General features: G+C 34.3%; 9 non-coding genes and 1 pseudogene across 9 annotated transcripts; all 10 read right to left on the reverse strand.

Moving 5' to 3' along the window:
* Window positions 1-4,130: 4,130 nt before the first annotated feature.
* LOC129496486 (small nucleolar RNA SNORD113/SNORD114 family) lies at window positions 4,131-4,204 on the reverse strand. Its single transcript, XR_008661775.1, has one exon. It is a non-coding gene; the product is annotated as a small nucleolar RNA SNORD113/SNORD114 family (small nucleolar RNA).
* Window positions 4,205-7,405: 3,201 nt separating this feature from the next.
* LOC129496433 (small nucleolar RNA SNORD113/SNORD114 family) lies at window positions 7,406-7,481 on the reverse strand. Its single transcript, XR_008661729.1, has one exon. It is a non-coding gene; the product is annotated as a small nucleolar RNA SNORD113/SNORD114 family (small nucleolar RNA).
* A 930-nt stretch (window positions 7,482-8,411) lies between these two features.
* LOC129496431 (small nucleolar RNA SNORD113/SNORD114 family) lies at window positions 8,412-8,486 on the reverse strand. The gene has a single exon (XR_008661727.1). It is a non-coding gene; the product is annotated as a small nucleolar RNA SNORD113/SNORD114 family (small nucleolar RNA).
* A 927-nt stretch (window positions 8,487-9,413) lies between these two features.
* LOC129496440 (small nucleolar RNA SNORD113/SNORD114 family) lies at window positions 9,414-9,485 on the reverse strand. The gene has a single exon (XR_008661736.1). It is a non-coding gene; the product is annotated as a small nucleolar RNA SNORD113/SNORD114 family (small nucleolar RNA).
* Window positions 9,486-10,413: 928 nt separating this feature from the next.
* LOC129496472 (small nucleolar RNA SNORD113/SNORD114 family) lies at window positions 10,414-10,478 on the reverse strand (annotated as a pseudogene).
* Window positions 10,479-11,350: 872 nt separating this feature from the next.
* LOC129496461 (small nucleolar RNA SNORD113/SNORD114 family) lies at window positions 11,351-11,425 on the reverse strand. Its single transcript, XR_008661755.1, has one exon. It is a non-coding gene; the product is annotated as a small nucleolar RNA SNORD113/SNORD114 family (small nucleolar RNA).
* An 893-nt stretch (window positions 11,426-12,318) lies between these two features.
* On the reverse strand, window positions 12,319-12,393 carry LOC129496474 (small nucleolar RNA SNORD113/SNORD114 family). Its single transcript, XR_008661766.1, has one exon. It is a non-coding gene; the product is annotated as a small nucleolar RNA SNORD113/SNORD114 family (small nucleolar RNA).
* Window positions 12,394-13,512: 1,119 nt separating this feature from the next.
* LOC129496455 (small nucleolar RNA SNORD113/SNORD114 family) lies at window positions 13,513-13,587 on the reverse strand. Its single transcript, XR_008661749.1, has one exon. It is a non-coding gene; the product is annotated as a small nucleolar RNA SNORD113/SNORD114 family (small nucleolar RNA).
* Window positions 13,588-14,494: 907 nt separating this feature from the next.
* LOC129496466 (small nucleolar RNA SNORD113/SNORD114 family) lies at window positions 14,495-14,568 on the reverse strand. Its single transcript, XR_008661759.1, has one exon. It is a non-coding gene; the product is annotated as a small nucleolar RNA SNORD113/SNORD114 family (small nucleolar RNA).
* Window positions 14,569-15,264: 696 nt separating this feature from the next.
* LOC129496437 (small nucleolar RNA SNORD113/SNORD114 family) lies at window positions 15,265-15,336 on the reverse strand. The gene has a single exon (XR_008661733.1). It is a non-coding gene; the product is annotated as a small nucleolar RNA SNORD113/SNORD114 family (small nucleolar RNA).
* Window positions 15,337-17,716: the final 2,380 nt, after the last annotated feature.

Here is a 17,716-nt window from a genome sequence, read left to right on the forward strand (position 1 = left end):
AGAAAGGCCAGTGATTTGAGCTGAGATCCAATCGTCAGGAAGGAGAAGGCCATATTCCAAGCCAAGTGACCAGATTCCATCACAAAGGCCAAAGGATGCAAAACCAGGAGGGAGATGCGGAATTCAGGGTCGGGAGCCAGCAAGACAGGAAAGGGAGAGGAGTGGTCAGTGTCGGCCATAAAGTGAATATAAAATTATAACATATAATGCAGGAGGGAGGGAGGATGTCATACAAGAGGTGGGGGGGTGGGGCAGAGGGTGGGTCTTGTGCAAATACCCCACATGGGGCAAAGGTGTTGCCAACTTACTTTTCTTGTCATCTGCCCCAGGCAGAATGGCACGTTATGCTGCCTTAAAGGTGCATGGTCTGGGCTGGTCCATCCCATCCAAACTGGCATTCTTCCAGAACTTCGTTGACCTCGCTATTCTTCTGGGACAGGGGAATCTGGGTATTACTTGGCTATCATTTGAGAGCTTTCAAATACATACAGCTGAAACCACCGATTACAGCTACTTCAGGTGATTTCTGAGGCTTCTTGTTCCCTCCCAGGTACCATAGTGTGGACCTTCTAACAAGCTCCCGCTGGACATGGTTAATTCCCATAACAGCCATTACCCTCATCAAGCAGATGAAGCTGAAGCCAGAGATCCAGAGGCACTTCCCGTCTAACCCAGAGTCCTGCAACGACAACCAGAGGAAATCGGTTTGCTTGCACAGGCAAGGAGCAGGCCCACTTGCTGGAGGCATAAAAACAAGACCAGGTTATTTTCAACGTCCTGTCTTGGCAGAGACAAGAGCAGCTTTCGGGAAGACCCAGGGCTTCCATTCCCCCATGCCAAGCCAATGTTGCCCAAGGATGGGCCAATGTCCAGGACGGTCAGAACTGCCAGTATCCTGTCTCACTGTCTGGCACCGAACCTAGAAGCTGGACCCGAGGGAGAATGTGGACTTGCGTAGGAGGATGCCACAGACCATCTGACACACAGCGCACTCCCCCATAGAACAGTTCCCAGACTATGCGGTGAAGGGCCATCCTAGTTCCACAAAAGCACATGTATTTTTAGTTATTCATTAATTCATTCAGCAATAATTTACTGGGCGCCTCCTAGGCTCCGGGCCGGGCAGGCGCTGGGGATATGGAGAAGAATGTGACCTGGTTCCTGGCTCTCGGGGTACATCCGTTTAGTGATGACATGTACACAAATGCCGGTGATGGAGTAGAAGGGGCGGGTGCCCCGGTGGAGGCATTTACAGCGTGCCATGAGGTTGGGGTGTGGCTAGCTCTCTCTGGAGAGATCGGGGAATGGATCCCAGTGTGAGCTCACTCATGCCCTGCCTCACACGTGGATCACTGACTCACTCACTCATTTCTCAACTCACTGATTTACTCACTCATTCATTCAGTGAAGTTGTTCTTGGATTACATTCACATCCACTGACTCATTTACTCACTCGCTAATTCATTATTTTATTCACTCACCCGAATATCCATTCCATCCCTCCATCCACTTGCTAATTCATCCGCTCATTAATTTGTCTCATTCATGGACTTATTTATTTACTCATGGGTTAAATTATTCAACTTCTTCCTTCTTTCACTAATTTATTAATTTCTTCACCCACTCAGCTTTTGGCTTATTAATTAATTCATTTGGTTACTCACTCATTGATGCATACGTTGACTCATGGGTTCATTCATTCGCTCATTACTAATTAATTTTCAATTCTCTAGTAATTCAGGAGCTCATTCAGGGATTCACTTATTCATTATCTCATCCATTTGTGCACTCGTCCTTACTGAGTCCTTGAGCTACTTGTCTTTCACTCACTTATTCATTCATCACTCACTCATTCTCCTTCTGACAGTTTTACTTACACATGGTCTCATCCATGCATTAACTCATCAATTAATTCATCATACATTTATGCACATTTCGTTACTCAACTCATTGTCCTGTGTTAACTCATTTGCATACTCTGCATTTTCATCAATATTTTCCCTTTGTTTACTCAAAAATTCAGTCATTCACTAACTCACTGCATCATTCATTCTCTATTTCATTCACCATTTATTCCATTTCTCATTCAACAAAGGTCTATTCATGTGCTCTGTGAGCTGGGCAAAATGGGCAGCACAGTGGATAAGAAGGTGAAGATTCCTGACTTCCCAGAGCTCACAGCCTGGGAAGTAAGTTTTTCATCAGCCCAGGGGTCATCTCTCTCATAAAGCATCTGATACTTAACGACTGAGCTGAGGGCCCGCCTTCTGTGTTCCTGGAAAACCCATGTACTTGCCCAATTATATTGAATTGTTACCTAATCCCAAAGAGCTACCTAATGACTGGAACTAAACTGGATTCAGATATAAGTGCTATGACCAACACGGAGACTCACATGGATTTGGGGCGATGTTTGTTGAGCTGAAATTAATAGCTTATTAGTTATTTTAGCACTCTCTCAGACATCAAGGGCCAGAAAATTTTAGAATAGGGAATTCCTGCCACTACCTCCAAATAAGTCATCAGTATTTGTGCCTGAGACAGAGGAAAGAAATAATCCAGGTGAGTAGCATGCAAAAATATCCAAATTATTTCAATACAACATGCAGACTAGTACTGCATGCTATTATATACTACTAAAATAAAGATAAAAGAGGTAAATGCTTTATTTCATAAATGTCCGTGGTGCAGACCTATAATAACTATAATCCTCATTTCAAATCACATTTTCACCACTGGTCCAGGATTTTGCCTCCTGTGATTTAATTTTTCCAAGATCGATTTATTAAAATAGTAATAGCAGCAGCAATGGTAATAGTAACATCCATGAACCCACCAAAATAGAAGAATGAAAACAACGAATATTTTAGCAACTGTGTCCTTATTATACACAGAGGCAAAGATTAAATATTTTCTGTTAAATGGATCTCAGAGAAGCAAAATTGGGTTGATCCTAATTCTTGTTTCATAAGATTTTATCATTGGGATACTCTTGACCACTTTAATTTTCTTTATGTATGGATTTTTCCTTGCTTATTAATTTAGTCAGTTACTCCTTTTCAAAAACAAAGTAACAGCAAAGAATTTATTTCTAAACAAGAGGGGAAATTTTTACTGGTAAGTCTCTCTACATACTCCTTAAACAGAGTAGTGAAATAATTGACCCAAGTGAAACAAATCCTTGTCTCATGAGTACTCATGTCCTTTGCCATCAGTGGCCATCGTAATTTTTCTAGCATATTTGCTTTTAATTTGCTCAATTATTTATTATTTTTAATAAAGTAATAAAACCCAAAGAAAATACAATCAGCCCAAGGACAAGATCTTTGACTATGACCAGAAGGTGTCTATAATCTTCTTAATCTGAGAGAGAAAAGCCCAAATCTACTTTTTGAATGGAGATCTGTCTGTTGTTGTTATTTTATAGTTTTGCAAAATGAATTAAGCAGGACCTTGTGAGGATACATTCTTATCACTGGTCCATACATGGTCTTCTTCAATTTCATTTCATGATTGCATGAAGCTAATTATTATTTTTAAATAATATAGTCATCCCGCATGAATAAAAAGACAAAACTGTAAATAAAAACTCAATCTACTACTTACCGTAATCTTTACTCTCTTTGGCCACATTGGTCACAGTCAGGGTCTTCATCATTAAATATAATGACTGAAGCAGCCAATATGTGGTCATTCAAGGGTACAAGGCAGACATGAGAAAGAATAAAATATATTCATCACTGGCTCATACTTGGCACACACTCATTTAGTTAACCATTTGTTCAATTTTAACTTTTTCTTTCTTCATAAATCAAACATATAGGAATCCTAAGAGCAGAACATTGACCATTAAATACCTTGGTCTAGCTGCTTCTTATGCAAAGTGGTAACAACTTAATCTACATATTTTTTTTTCTTAATGAACCAATGTATATCAGAACTGAATTAGTAGCATTTCCTGTTTTATAACAAATCCTATGAATTGGTCCACATTTTGACCTATTTTTCTTTACCTTATCTGTTTATTGATCCATTCTTTTATTCACTAATAATATAAAATCAATATCCATGATTCTTAAACTTTCCTGAGATTATTCCCCCAAAGTTATACACAGTTCTTTTTTTTTGCAATGGACCTCAGTGGTTCAAAAAATGATTGATCATAATTTTTATTCAGATGCATTCCATTCACATCATCGGTCCAAGGGGGGCCCTTCTGCCTTTACCTTTTAGATATTACACTGAACCATTTTTAGGTGTTATAGTGAATAACCATATCATCCTATTCAACAACTAGAATACTGACTCCTGAAATGAGTAACAGCCTAGATCTTTATCAAGAGAGGAATGTTTAAATAATCAGTGGGACTGAGTAAATAAATAAATAATCAATGGGACAAACATAAAATGAGACTGGAAGTTTTGAAATGGATGAAAAAAGCTAAGTTTTTTTACTTGAACTTCATTTGTGCTACACTGGATTAATTATAAGCTGTGCTTCATAATAGATTCGCATTCTTGGTCTATGCATGACATTTTAAAAGTTAATTTACATTTATTGTTTCCTTTCATTTTTGTTTACATTTTCCATATATATTTTTTATTTGAGTATAGCCAACACACAATGTTACATTAGTTTCAAGTGTACAACACAGTGATTCAACAATTCCTGGAGGGAATTATGTTAAGGAAAATAAGTCAGAGAAAGGCAAAGAGTGTACGATTTCAATTATATGTGTAATCTAAAAAATACACCAAAAGAATAAACAAAAATCAGAGTCAGACCTATACATACAGAGAACAAACTGACAGTCACCTGAGAGGCAGGGATGGGATGGGCAAAATGGGTGAAAGGGGTGGGAGATACAGACCCCCACTGTGGAATGGACAAGTCACAGGGATAAAGGCAGAGCATAGGGAACATGGTCAGTGGTATTGTAAGAGTGTTGCATGTTAACAGATGGGAAGTTCTTTTGGGGGGTTGTTGGGTTTTTTTTTTTTTTTTTTTAGATAATATGAAAACCCACAAACTAACCACCAAACCAAGAACTTTGTTACTTACGTAGGATGACATATTCCTTCCCCGCAGTGATAAGGCAAAGATCCTCATGATTGGAGAATAATTTAATTAGCTATGGTACATCCATCCTGCAGAATGTAAAGAGGATGTTGACAAACCAGATTTGGGTTTTAATTGTCGAACATGAGGGAACCGTGACAGAAATTTCTCGGAAACAATGATGCATGCCACATTCTTACATCTGGCTTATGGATAGACCACCATTTTATTAATTAATATGTTAAGTTATCCATTTTAATAATATAATGAGCACCACTAAATAAACCACCCAACAAAGAATGAGGAGTGCTGCAGATTATTGACTCTGGGTCTTGCACCCTCAGAGCTAAAAGGTTAGAACTTCTTTTTTAAAGGGGTATGTGTTATGCTAGATCAGATTTATCATGAACCTTGGTTTGTAACACAATCTCATCATTGGTCCTTATGTGGCCTTCTTTGATTATATTCCATACTTTTTAATCATACAGCCAACCCTGAATACCCTAAATAGCCCCAACAAAGACAAGAATCTAGACTGTTACTCACACTGAATCAAAAAGGTCTGGATCATTACAGAATCATCTCAAGCGTGTCCATTCTGTAGAAGAAAGTAGATGAAGGAAAAAAAGGGAAAATAAATATGAATTCTTTTTTTTTAATTTTTAAATTTTTTAATTTAAATTCTAATCGGAAAAAAAATAAATTCTAATTGGTTAGGGGCACCTGGGTGTCTCAGTGGTTGAGCATCTGCCTTCAGATCAGGTCATGATCCCAGGGTCCTGGGACTGAGTCCTGCATCAGGCTCCCCGTGGGGAGCCTGCTTCTCCCTCTGCCTTTGTCTCTGTCTCTCTCTGTGTGTCTCCCATGAATAAACAAATAAAATCTTTAAAAAATAAAAAAGTAAAATAAATTCCAATTGGTTAAAGTATGGTGTAATATTAGTTTCAGGTGTACCATATAGTGATTTAACACTTCCATACAGAGGTCCAAACACATTCATCATTCTTAACCCGTACACTACCAGTCACTATCAATGATTCAAGCCTGTGAATTCTTTTCTTTTTTTTAAGATTTTATTTATTCATGAGAGACAGAGACAGAGATAGGCAAAGGGAGAAGCAGGCTCCATGCAGGGAGGCTGATGTGGGACTCAATCCCGGGACTCCAGGATCACACCCTGGGCTGAAGGCAGGGGCCAAACCATTGAGCCACCCAGGGATCCCTAATTCTTTTCATTTATATCTTGCCTATTGGTTTATTCACTAATTTTCTATTTACTCATGAAGAAATACATATGAATCTGAAAACCCCAGTATAAGAGCCTTGACATCCCTAATATCCATCTATAAAATCATTTCCCACAGACATCAGATCTGTTTCTTAAATCAGCCTCGGTGTTTCACATATGGACATCTCAACATAATGTTTCACATCATTCCCATGTTTATTACTAGGTCCTGTTTGGCTTTCTTTAATTATATTTCCTAGTTCATTTTTTTTTAAGATTTACTTATTTATTTGAGAGAGAGAGAGAGCACACAAGCAGGGGGAAGGGCAGAGGGAAAGAGAAAATCTCAAGCAGATGCCCCACTGTGGTGGGAGCTCAACTCAGGGCTTGGTCTTAAGACCTAGAGATCATGACCTGAGCCGAAATCAAGAGTTGAACACTTAACTGAGCCGCCCAGGTATCCCTATTTCCTACTGGTTAATAATGTATTCATTACTCTTAAATTGCCCAAACTGAGACAAGAATTCCGACTATTACTCACACACACTGGTCTCCATGCTCTTAAGACAACCATTGAGTTCGAGGCCATGACAGAATGCCAGAATTGGTGTAGCAGTGTCCATTCTGAGGAGTATAAGAGCAAGCAGAAAATAAAGTGTGATATCTTCTACCCATTGGTCCTTCGTATTTCACCTTTCATTTATTCAGCCATTTAATATTAATTTATTGTGCTATTTGCTTACTTTTCTCTTAATAAAACAAATGTCGAACTCACAATTAGTTGATTCAGAACAACAAAACTGATTATTACTTATCAGTACCTATGTAATCCTTAGCCAAAGGGGTAACACCCTTGGTCCATTTATTATCCATTCCACATAATATTAATAGCATTGCTTTCCTTACCACATCTTTTCATAATTTGGAATATGCCTCACTCTGTTCACCTTTAAGTATTTAAATATTTTTATTGATCCTTCCATTGATTCTTTTATATTAATATGATCATAATCTATGAGCCATAACTTTAGAAGCAAAAGATTCTTACATATCTCTCACATCTATCTATAGGATATTTTCCAACAATAAGAAGAGACTAGATTTCTATAGTATTAGTGTTGGACCTCAGAGTTCCAGACATGTAGTAGTCATCATCCATGACTCATACCGCCACCAGTGGTCATCATTGATCCAGACTTGGCCCTCATTTTAATTTGTGTCTACATGAATTTTATTAATTCATCAATAATATTAAAAGAAATACCCAAAGTCATAAAACATGAGAGTAAGATCCTTAAGTATCTCTAACATCTGTCTATAGAAGTATTACTCATGGCAATATACCTCTTTCATTAATTTATTTCAATGCTGTATGTAAAAATTAATCAAAACAATGCTTCACATCAACCCCATACTTATGCCAGGGCAATGGTTAACCTTCAAAATTTATATTTCATATTTTTAAAATAATACGTGAATGCCTTTAAAAAACAAACACTGAAACCAAGACAACAACCTTGACTATTACTCACATTGGTCTCCATGATCTTAATGCAGAGATGTAACCATGGAGCTCACAACCATAGAGGATGCTTACATCAGCTCAAGGGTGTCCATTCTAAGGCTTACAAGGCAGAGGAGGTGATAAAGAAAGGTTGAGACATTATCTGCATTGGTCCTTGCATTCCACTCTTTATTTAACCAGTCATTTAGGTAGTTATTTGGGATAACATTTTATCTTCTCTAAAGTAAACAGTATAGGTCTTGCCATTGACCCAGAACATGAACACTGACTATTGGTAACACTGTCTATATTATCTTTAGTTAAAGAGTAACACCCTTATGCCATTTACTTCCTAATGAATATCAGAGTTTTCAATATATATCAACAGTATTTCTTGTCTCATCAGATATTTTTATTTTTTATCAGATATTTTTATAATTGAACAATGCTTAACGTTATTCATCTTTACCTATACATTTTTAATGTTCTTTCATTGATCCAATTGTAATAATAGTTTGAAAATGCATGAGCGCAAAGACCAAAATGAAAGCCTTGTATTCTTCTGACATATGTTTATATAATCATTTCAAAAAGAGAAAATGGACTAGATCTCTTTTGGGTTGGACCTCAGAGTTCCAGACACGTAGCATTCATCGTATATGACTCATACGCCACCAGCCGTCATCATTGATCCAGGATTAGTCCACTTTCTCTTCATTCATTTCTATATTTATTAATTCATTAATTCACTAATCATACTTCTAAACTCCATGACTCATAAAAACTGAAAAAGAGTCCTGGTATCTCTAATCTGTATATAGAATCATTCTCATATCAATATATCTCTCTCATGAATATCCTTAGATTTTCATATACGCATCCATTGATAGAATGCTTCAAATCCACCTTGTATTTACCACCTGTCTACAATTGGCCTTATTTGATTATCTTTCAAACTTTGTTACACATTAAATACTCTTAAATGAAGAAATCAAACCAAAATAAGAACATTGATTATTACTCACATTGGTCTCCATGCCCCTAACAAATAGATGGAACCAGAAGCTCAAGACCACGAAAGATGCTCACATCGTCTCAAGTGTTTTCCATTCTGAGGAGTACAGAGCAGAACAGATGATAAAAAATAAATAAATAAATAAATATATATATATATATATATATATATATATATATGCCTTCTCTCCATTAATCCTTGCCTTTTAATTTAGACAGCCATTTATGCAATCATTAATTTCAAGTTTATTTATTTCATTTCCTCCTAAGAAAATAATTTTCAACTTGCCACTGACCCAGGACATAAACGTTTGTCTGTAATTAATAATATATTTCCCCCAACTTAAGAGGTAACTGTTATGCTGTTGGACTTCAGTGTTAACAATATATATTAATAGCATTTCTTGCCTTATCATGTATTTTTATAATTGGACGTGCTTCATCCCACTTCTCTTTCTTTCTCTACTTCTTTCTTTCAATTCACTTATCGAGTTATAATAATGAAATGAAAAACAATGAACCCAAAGACCAAAAATATCTTGGTGTATTCCTGATCTCTCTATATAGAATCACTTTAAACAAAAAGAATGGACTATATTTCTCTTCTGTCGGACCTCAGAGTTCCAGACATGTATTCATCGTATACGAATCATACGCCACCAGTAGTCATCATTGATCCAGTATTGTCTCTCTTTTTCTTCATTCATTTCCATCTGTTTATTGACCATAATTCACTAATAATAGACCATAATTCACTAATAATAATTTGTAATCACTGTGATTCACAAAGACCCAAGAGGAGTTTTATCCCTAATCTTCATAGTGAATAATTCTCACATCAATCTCTTTCATTAATTAACCTCAATTTTCTATACATGCAATAATCAGTATAATGCACCATCTCAATCTCACATTTATCACTACTGTACAATTGGCCATTTTTTAAGTAATACTTTGAGTACTCTTTTTTTTTTTTATACGTTGAGTACTCTTAAACCACCCACCCAAACTAAGACAAACACTGTGTCTACTACTCACATTCGTCTCCATGCTCCTAGCACACATATGCAACATGGAGCTCGTGATCACGGAAGGTGTTAAATCAACTCAAGTGTGTCCGCTCTGAAGAGTACAGAACAGAACAGATGATTACTAAAAAACAAAAATAAATAAATCTTATCAACAGATCTTTGATTTCTGCATTTCAGTTATGTATTGATATATGTATTAATTTTCCACAAATATTTTTTTCTCTTAACAAAAGGAATAATCTCAAACTTTGATCTGATCCAGAACAATAAAATTTACTCTTACTAAACAGTGTCTACATGATCTTAAACCAAAGAGATAACATTCTTAATCCATTTATTTCTGAATGAACATCAGTGTTTTCAGTTTTTAGTAATATTTTTTGCCTCACCACATAGGTTTATAATTGAAAAATGCTTCCTCTTCTTTATCTATTTATATTTGTTTGGTGGCTCTATCCCTGATTCATTAGTAATAGTGAATCTAAATCTGTGAATCTAAAATAATAACATGATATCTGTATACTCCTGACATGTGTCGAAGGGATCATTTCAAACAGGAAATAGACTAGGTATTGTGTTGAACCTCATATGTATTGCTCATCATCCATAACTCATACACCACCAATCATCATTATTGGTCCATGCTAGATCCTCACTTTTTTTATGTGTTTTACATTTATCCTCAATTAAATCGTTAATTCATAGATATTAATAAAAGACACACTTATTCAAGAAAACATGAGCACAAGATGCCTGAATATCATTAATGCTGTTCTATGGAATCCTTTCCCATATATACTATATTTTCCTATTTTATTAATCAACACAATGTTTCTTATTATATCTACTTTTGTGCCATGGATAACTTTATTATGTTTAATACTTTTTAACAATGCTGAGAATACTCTTAAACAAATGATTAAAACCAAGCTAAGATCTTTGACTATAACTCACCTTGTCTCTTTCCTGACACAGAGACAACATAATCTTAATTAAGGCAAAAGCTAAAATCAGCTCAGTGCATCCATTCTGAAGAGACAATGATTTAAAAAAATGAGACATTCTCCCCATTGACCCACAGTTTTCATCTTTAATTTACATAATCATTTAAGTGTTTATTAATGTATGGTAATATTTATTTTTCTCTCAATGCAATAAACATCAAACTCGCGACTGACTGACTCAGGGTGATACTACTACCTATCACCATCCATGTCACCCTTACTCAAAGGTGTAATATACTTGGTCTATTTATTATCCATTCCAGTGAATATTAATATTCATCTCCCTGACTATATATTTTAGTAATGAACAATGCTTCACCCTCTTCATCTTTATTCATTTATACATTTGCAAATTTATTCTTGCCATTGATTCTTTTATAATCATATTTTTAAAATTCATGAACACAAAGACCAAGGAAAAGATCATTGTAGAATGCTGAAATCTATCTACAAGTCTTAAAATATGGCAAATGAAAAAAAATATGGTGAATGGATTAGAGTCTTTTTGTGTGAGACCTCAAAGTTCTAGACATGAGGTATTCATTGTATATGATTCAAAAACCACCAGTTATCGTCACTGGACCTTGATTGCCCATCTTCATTCTCATCTACATTTGTTTATTAATTAATTAATGAGGAAATCCATGTAAATCACAAAAACACAAGAATAAAGTCCTTGAAGATTCCGTAATCACCTCTAGGATCATTCTCATAGAGATTAAATCTCTTTCATTTTACTGAACTCCATGTTTCATTTATGGATTAAACAACGTAATGCTCCATATCAATCTGATATTAAACATCACTATGGATAGCCTTCTTTGATTATATTCAGTACTTTTTAATAATTCAGCGAATAATTTTTTTAAAGCCACTCAAACTAAATCAAAAACTTTGACTATTACTCACATTGTTTTCCATGCTCCTAACACAAAAGATGAAACCATAGAGTTCATGACCTTGGAAGAGTCCTTAAATCAGGTCAAGAGTGTCCATTCTAAGGAGTACAAAGCATCACATCATAGCAGATGATAACACAATTAAGAAATTGTCTCCTTTGTACTCTGCTTTTTGCCTTCATTTGTTTAGTCATTTTGGCAACCATTATTTGGAGTATATTTGATAAGTAAATGACCAACTTTGACTTGAGACTGACCCAAAACAAACAATTTCTGTAACTTATACTATCTATATCACCATTAGCCAAAAAGGAAACAGTCATGTACTGTTATTTCTCTTTAAATTTCAGTGTTCTTAATTTATGTTAAAGTGTTTTTGTCTCATCACATATTTTTATAATTGTACAATGTGGAACTCTATTCTTTATGTATTTGTTTATTGATTCTTCCATTGATCCCATTAGAACTACAGAATGAAATTATATACAAACAAGGAACAAATAGAAATTCATTCTGTATTTCTGAAATTTGCCTACAAGATCATTTCAAATAAGAGGAATAGGCTAGATTTCTGTTGTTTTAGGTCTCAAAGTTCCAGACACATACTATTCATTGCATATGGCTCATGTGCCATCTGTCATCATCACTTGTCCAGGATTGGCCCATATTTCCATCATCTATTCCTTGTTTATTGATTATTTCATTAATAAGAATTTGATTTTTTTTATTTTTTTAATAAGAATTTTATTTTTTTTATTTTTTTTTTATGATAGTCACACATCGAGAGAGAGAGGCAGAGACACAGGCAGAGGGAGAAGCAGGCTCCATGCACCGGGAGCCTGACATAGGATTCGATCCCGGGTCTCCAGGATCGCGCCCTGGGCCAAAGGCAGGCGCCAAACCACTGCGCCACCCAGGGATCCCATAATAAGAATTTTAAATGCTATTACTTCACCCAATGGAAGAATTCAACAGGATGCTGTATATCCCCAATCTGTATATAAAATCATTCTAACATCAACGTATCAGTTTCATATATTCTCCTCAGAATTTCATATATTCATTAAAAATAATACTTCATATAAATCCCATTGTTATCACAGTTGGCCATCTTTGACTATATTTCAATTTTAATAATGCATTAAATACCCTTACACAAGCCACCCAAATAAGATAAAAACTTTGACTGTTACTCACATGATCTTTAGCCTCCTAACAAAGAGATGCAACATAGACCACAGAAGGTGCTCAAATCATCTTGATTGCGTTCATTCTAAGAAGTACAAAACAAAGCAAGTGACTTTTAAAATTGAGACCATATACACTGATTCTTGTTTTCTACATTTTATTTACTCAATTACTAAAGTATTTATAATTTTTCATAATGTATATATATTTTTTCTCTTAACAAAAGGAGAAACTCAGATTTGGAACTGATCTTGTACAACCAAACTGACTTTTACATATTACTGTCTATAAGATCTTAAGCTAAAAAGGTAAAATTCTTGTCTTTTTATGCTTTAATATGTATAGGTGTTTTCGATTTTTATTAATATTTTCTGCCTTAACACATAAATTCACAGTTGAATAATGCTTACCCTTCTTCTTTTTGATCTACATATTTTTATTTGTTTAATTGTTCTGTCAATGAGCCATAAATAGTAAACCAAAATCTATTAATCTAAAATAAGACCATAACATTTGTGCATTTCCGACTTCTGTTAATAGGATCATTTCCAAAATAAGAGATAAGCCGATTAATTATGTTTTGTGTTGGACTTCAGAATTCTAGATACATTTTATTCACTGTCCCTGACTCATAAGCCACCAGTCATCATCAATGGGCCATGTGAAGTCCCATTTTTCTTCATTCATTTCTAAATTTGTATCAAATCATTAATTTACTGATAATAACAAAATATACATGATTCATGATAACACAAGAACAATATCCCTGAATATCCCATCCCTAAAATCTATGAATACAAATCTTTCTCAAAACACTGCATCTAAAAAAAAAACACTGTATCTTTCTCATTAAGTGACATCAAAATTGCACATTATTAATCAATATTTCATATCACATTAATCAATGGGCCATATATATCTTTTTAAATTAGACTTAATACTTTAAAAGAATACAGCGAATGGCTTACATAAATGACCAAAACCAAGACAAGAACTTTGACTATTACTCTACCGTGGTGTCTTTCTGAGAACAGAGATAATGTAACAATTTTGATGGCAGAAAAAGGCTTAAGTCTTGCTTGTTGTTTCTGAAGAGTATCAAGCAGAAAAGATGATAAAAATATTGAGAGATTCTACTGATCTATAATTTCTATACTTCATGTATATCGTCATCTGGGTATTAATTACTTTATAGTAAAATGTATTTATCTTTCTCTCAATACAATAAACATCAAACTTTCAACTGACCTCAGGGCTATACTGACCACGACCTATCACTGTCCATGTCACCCTTACTCAAACATTTAACAGACTTGGTCAACTTATTATCCATTCCAGTAGATATTAATATTCATTTTCCTGACTATGTATTCTAGTAATGAACAATAATTCACCCTCTTCATCTTTATTCATTTATACATTTGCTAATTTATTCTGTCATTGATTCTTTCATAATTACATTTTTTATAATTCATGAACACAAAGACCAAGAAAAAGATCACTGTATAATCCTGAGATCTGTCTATGGTATGACTTAAAATGGGGAACAGACTAGATTCCTTTTGCACTGGCCCTCAGAGTTCCGCACAAATATTATTCATCATCTATGACTTATGTACCACTAGTCATCATCATGGTCCAAGATTGGCTGTCTTTCTGACCACTCGTATCTATATTTCCTTATTGATGATGTGTGTATTTCTAATTAATTAATGAAGAAATACACACAAATCACACCAAAAAAATAAGATCTTTCACTATCCCTAGCATTAATCCACAATATCCCCATAATATAAACAGGCTAAATCCTTTTCATTAACTGAACTTAGTATTTGTTTCTTTATGGATTACTTACTTTAATGCCTCCTATCAATCTGATATTGAACATTGGCATGGCTAGCCTTCTTTGAACAACCCAAACCAAGAAAGAGTTGTGACTATTACATTGATTTCTATGCTCTTAACAGGTAGATGCAAACATAAAGATCATGACTGTAGATGAATCCTTAAATAGGCTCAAATATGTCCATTCTGAGAGTAAGGAGCAGAGCAAATGATAAAAAATTAAGACACCGATCCATTGATCCATAGATTATACCATCCATTTATATACTTTTTATGTTAATATACTTTTCTTAATACATCAAATGTAAAACTTGAAACTGACAGCAGTAACTGACGGTTACTTATACTGTTCTATTACCATCCTTTCATCAGAGACCAAGCGGTCTGTTTACTGTCCATTCCAAGTTATAATATTATTTCTTTTTGTACATTCCTGATGTACAGTTAAAAGAGTCAATTCAAACAGAAGGAATGAACTAGATTTCTTGCATGTTGGACCTCAGAGTTCCAGACACGTATTCATCACATACGATTCATACGCCACCAGTGGTCATCATTGATCCAGTACTATTCCTCTTATTTAAATGTATTTTGCACTTTTTAACAAATAATCTTAAAATACAACACACTGAAACCAAGAAAATAAACTCAACTGTTACTCACATTAATTTCTGTCCTCCTATTATATAGAACCAACCATTGAGCTCTTGACCATGGAAGATGTTAAATCAGCTCAAGTGCATCATTCTGAGGAATACACATAGAGTAGATGGTAAAAAAAAAAGAAAAGAAAAGAAAAGAAACCTTTCTGAATTTCATTAATTAGGTATTTATTACTTTTTCTTAATATGTAATTTTTATCTTAGCAAAAGGAAAAACTCAATCTAAAGATTGACCCAGAAAAATAAAATTCACTCTTCCTCATCATGTGCCTATATGAACCTTAGCCTCTTGATTCACTGATTCCTTAAAGGGTATCAGATAATATATAAATATAATATAAAAATTATATCTTTTGCTTCACTACATACATTCATAATTGGACCATGCTTCACCTTCTTCTTCTTAATATATTAACTTATATTTATTTAAATATTTCTATCATTATTCCATTAATAATAACTAATCTATGAAATCAATATAAGAATATGATTTTGTATATTCCTGACATGTCTTCAGGGAAACAATTTCAGTGGAGGAAATAGAGTGATCATGTCCCATATGGGACCTCAGAGTTTCAGACACATATTTTTTTATCCTTGATTCCTATGTTTCCAGTCATCATCATCACATCATGGCTGTTTTTCTTTGTTTCTTCATCAGTATTGATTAAATTATGAATTCATTAGTAACAATACATGCTTCATAAAAACCCAAGAACAAATATTGAATATACATAACTATGGTTTACAGAATAATTTCTCACATAGACTATATCTTTTTCATTAATAGACCTCAATCCTGCACATTATAAATTAATCAACACAATGTTTTATATCATATTTATCATTAGGTCATGGTAAACTTTTAAATTAATTTAATAATTTTTAATAATACCATAAACACTTTCAAACAAATGACCCAATCCAAGACAACAACTTTGACCATTACTCACTTTGGTCTCTCTCTACAGAGGCACTATGACAATTTTGATGAGACAAAAGCTAAAACTGGTTCCAGCATCTCTTCTAAAGAGTACTAAGCAGAAAAGGTGACTAAAATGTTGACACTTTCCACTGATTCATAGTTTTCATCATTCATTTGCATAATCACCTGGGCATTTATTAATTTATGGTAATATTTATTTTTCTCTTAATAAATCAAATGTCAAGGTTTTGACGGACTCAAACAAGTATTACTTATCACTGTCTATCATTCTCACTCAAAACATATACACTTGATCATTTTTTTCCATTCCAATTATATCATATTTACTTATTATATATTTTAACAATAAATAGTGTCTTATTCTTTTAAGATTTATCCATTTCATTTTATTTATCTTGCCATTGATTTTTTTTTTGAAGTACAGTTGACAGACAATGTTACTTTAGGTTCAGATGTACAACAGAGTGACTTAATAACACTCTATACATTATGCTATGCTCACCACAAGTGTAGCTACCACCTGTCACCATACGATAACACAGGAAGCCTGTATCTGGAAACCTGTATCTCCCACTCCCCTTCACCCATTTTGCCTATCCTTTCTTCCCCCTCCCCCTCTAGCAACCACCAGTTTGTTCTCTATATTTCTACCACTGATTTTACGATAATAATACTTTTAAACATTCATGTACACAAAGGCCAAGAACATGACCCTCACAAATGCCTGACATCCCTCTATAGGATCACTTCAAATGAGTCATGGACACCTGTCTATAGGATTAAATAAACAGAATATTCTAGATATTATGTTGGACCTTGGTATCCAGACACATGGTATTCCTTGTCCATGACTCACCCACCATCATTCATCACCACTGACTCATGATTAGACCTCTTTCTTTTCATTCTCATTAAAATTTGTTTATGGTTTAACAAAATTAATTCATGAAATTAAAAATAAACAAATGTAAGATCCCTTAATATCCTTAATATCTCTCTCTACAATCTTTTCTAGAGACTAACTCTGTTTCAAAATCTGACTTCAAGGTTTGCATTTATGGATATAAATAATCAAATTAATGTTTCATATCAATCTGATATTTAATACTGGCATATTTTGCCTTCTTTTATTGTATTTAATATTTGGAATAATCTAATGAATGCCCTTAAACAAACCGCCTAAGCTCAAATACTGACACTCACACTGGTCTCTTCAGCATTCCTAATAACATAGACGCAACTGGAGAGCATATCATCTTGAAAAATGCTTATATCAGCTCAAGTGGGTCCATTCTGAGGAGTACAGATCAGAGCAGATGATAATAATAAAAAAAAA

Source organism: Nyctereutes procyonoides, unplaced genomic scaffold, assembly GCF_905146905.1.
Source record: "Nyctereutes procyonoides isolate TBG_1078 unplaced genomic scaffold, NYPRO_anot_genome, whole genome shotgun sequence".
NCBI lineage: Eukaryota > Metazoa > Chordata > Mammalia > Carnivora > Canidae > Nyctereutes > Nyctereutes procyonoides.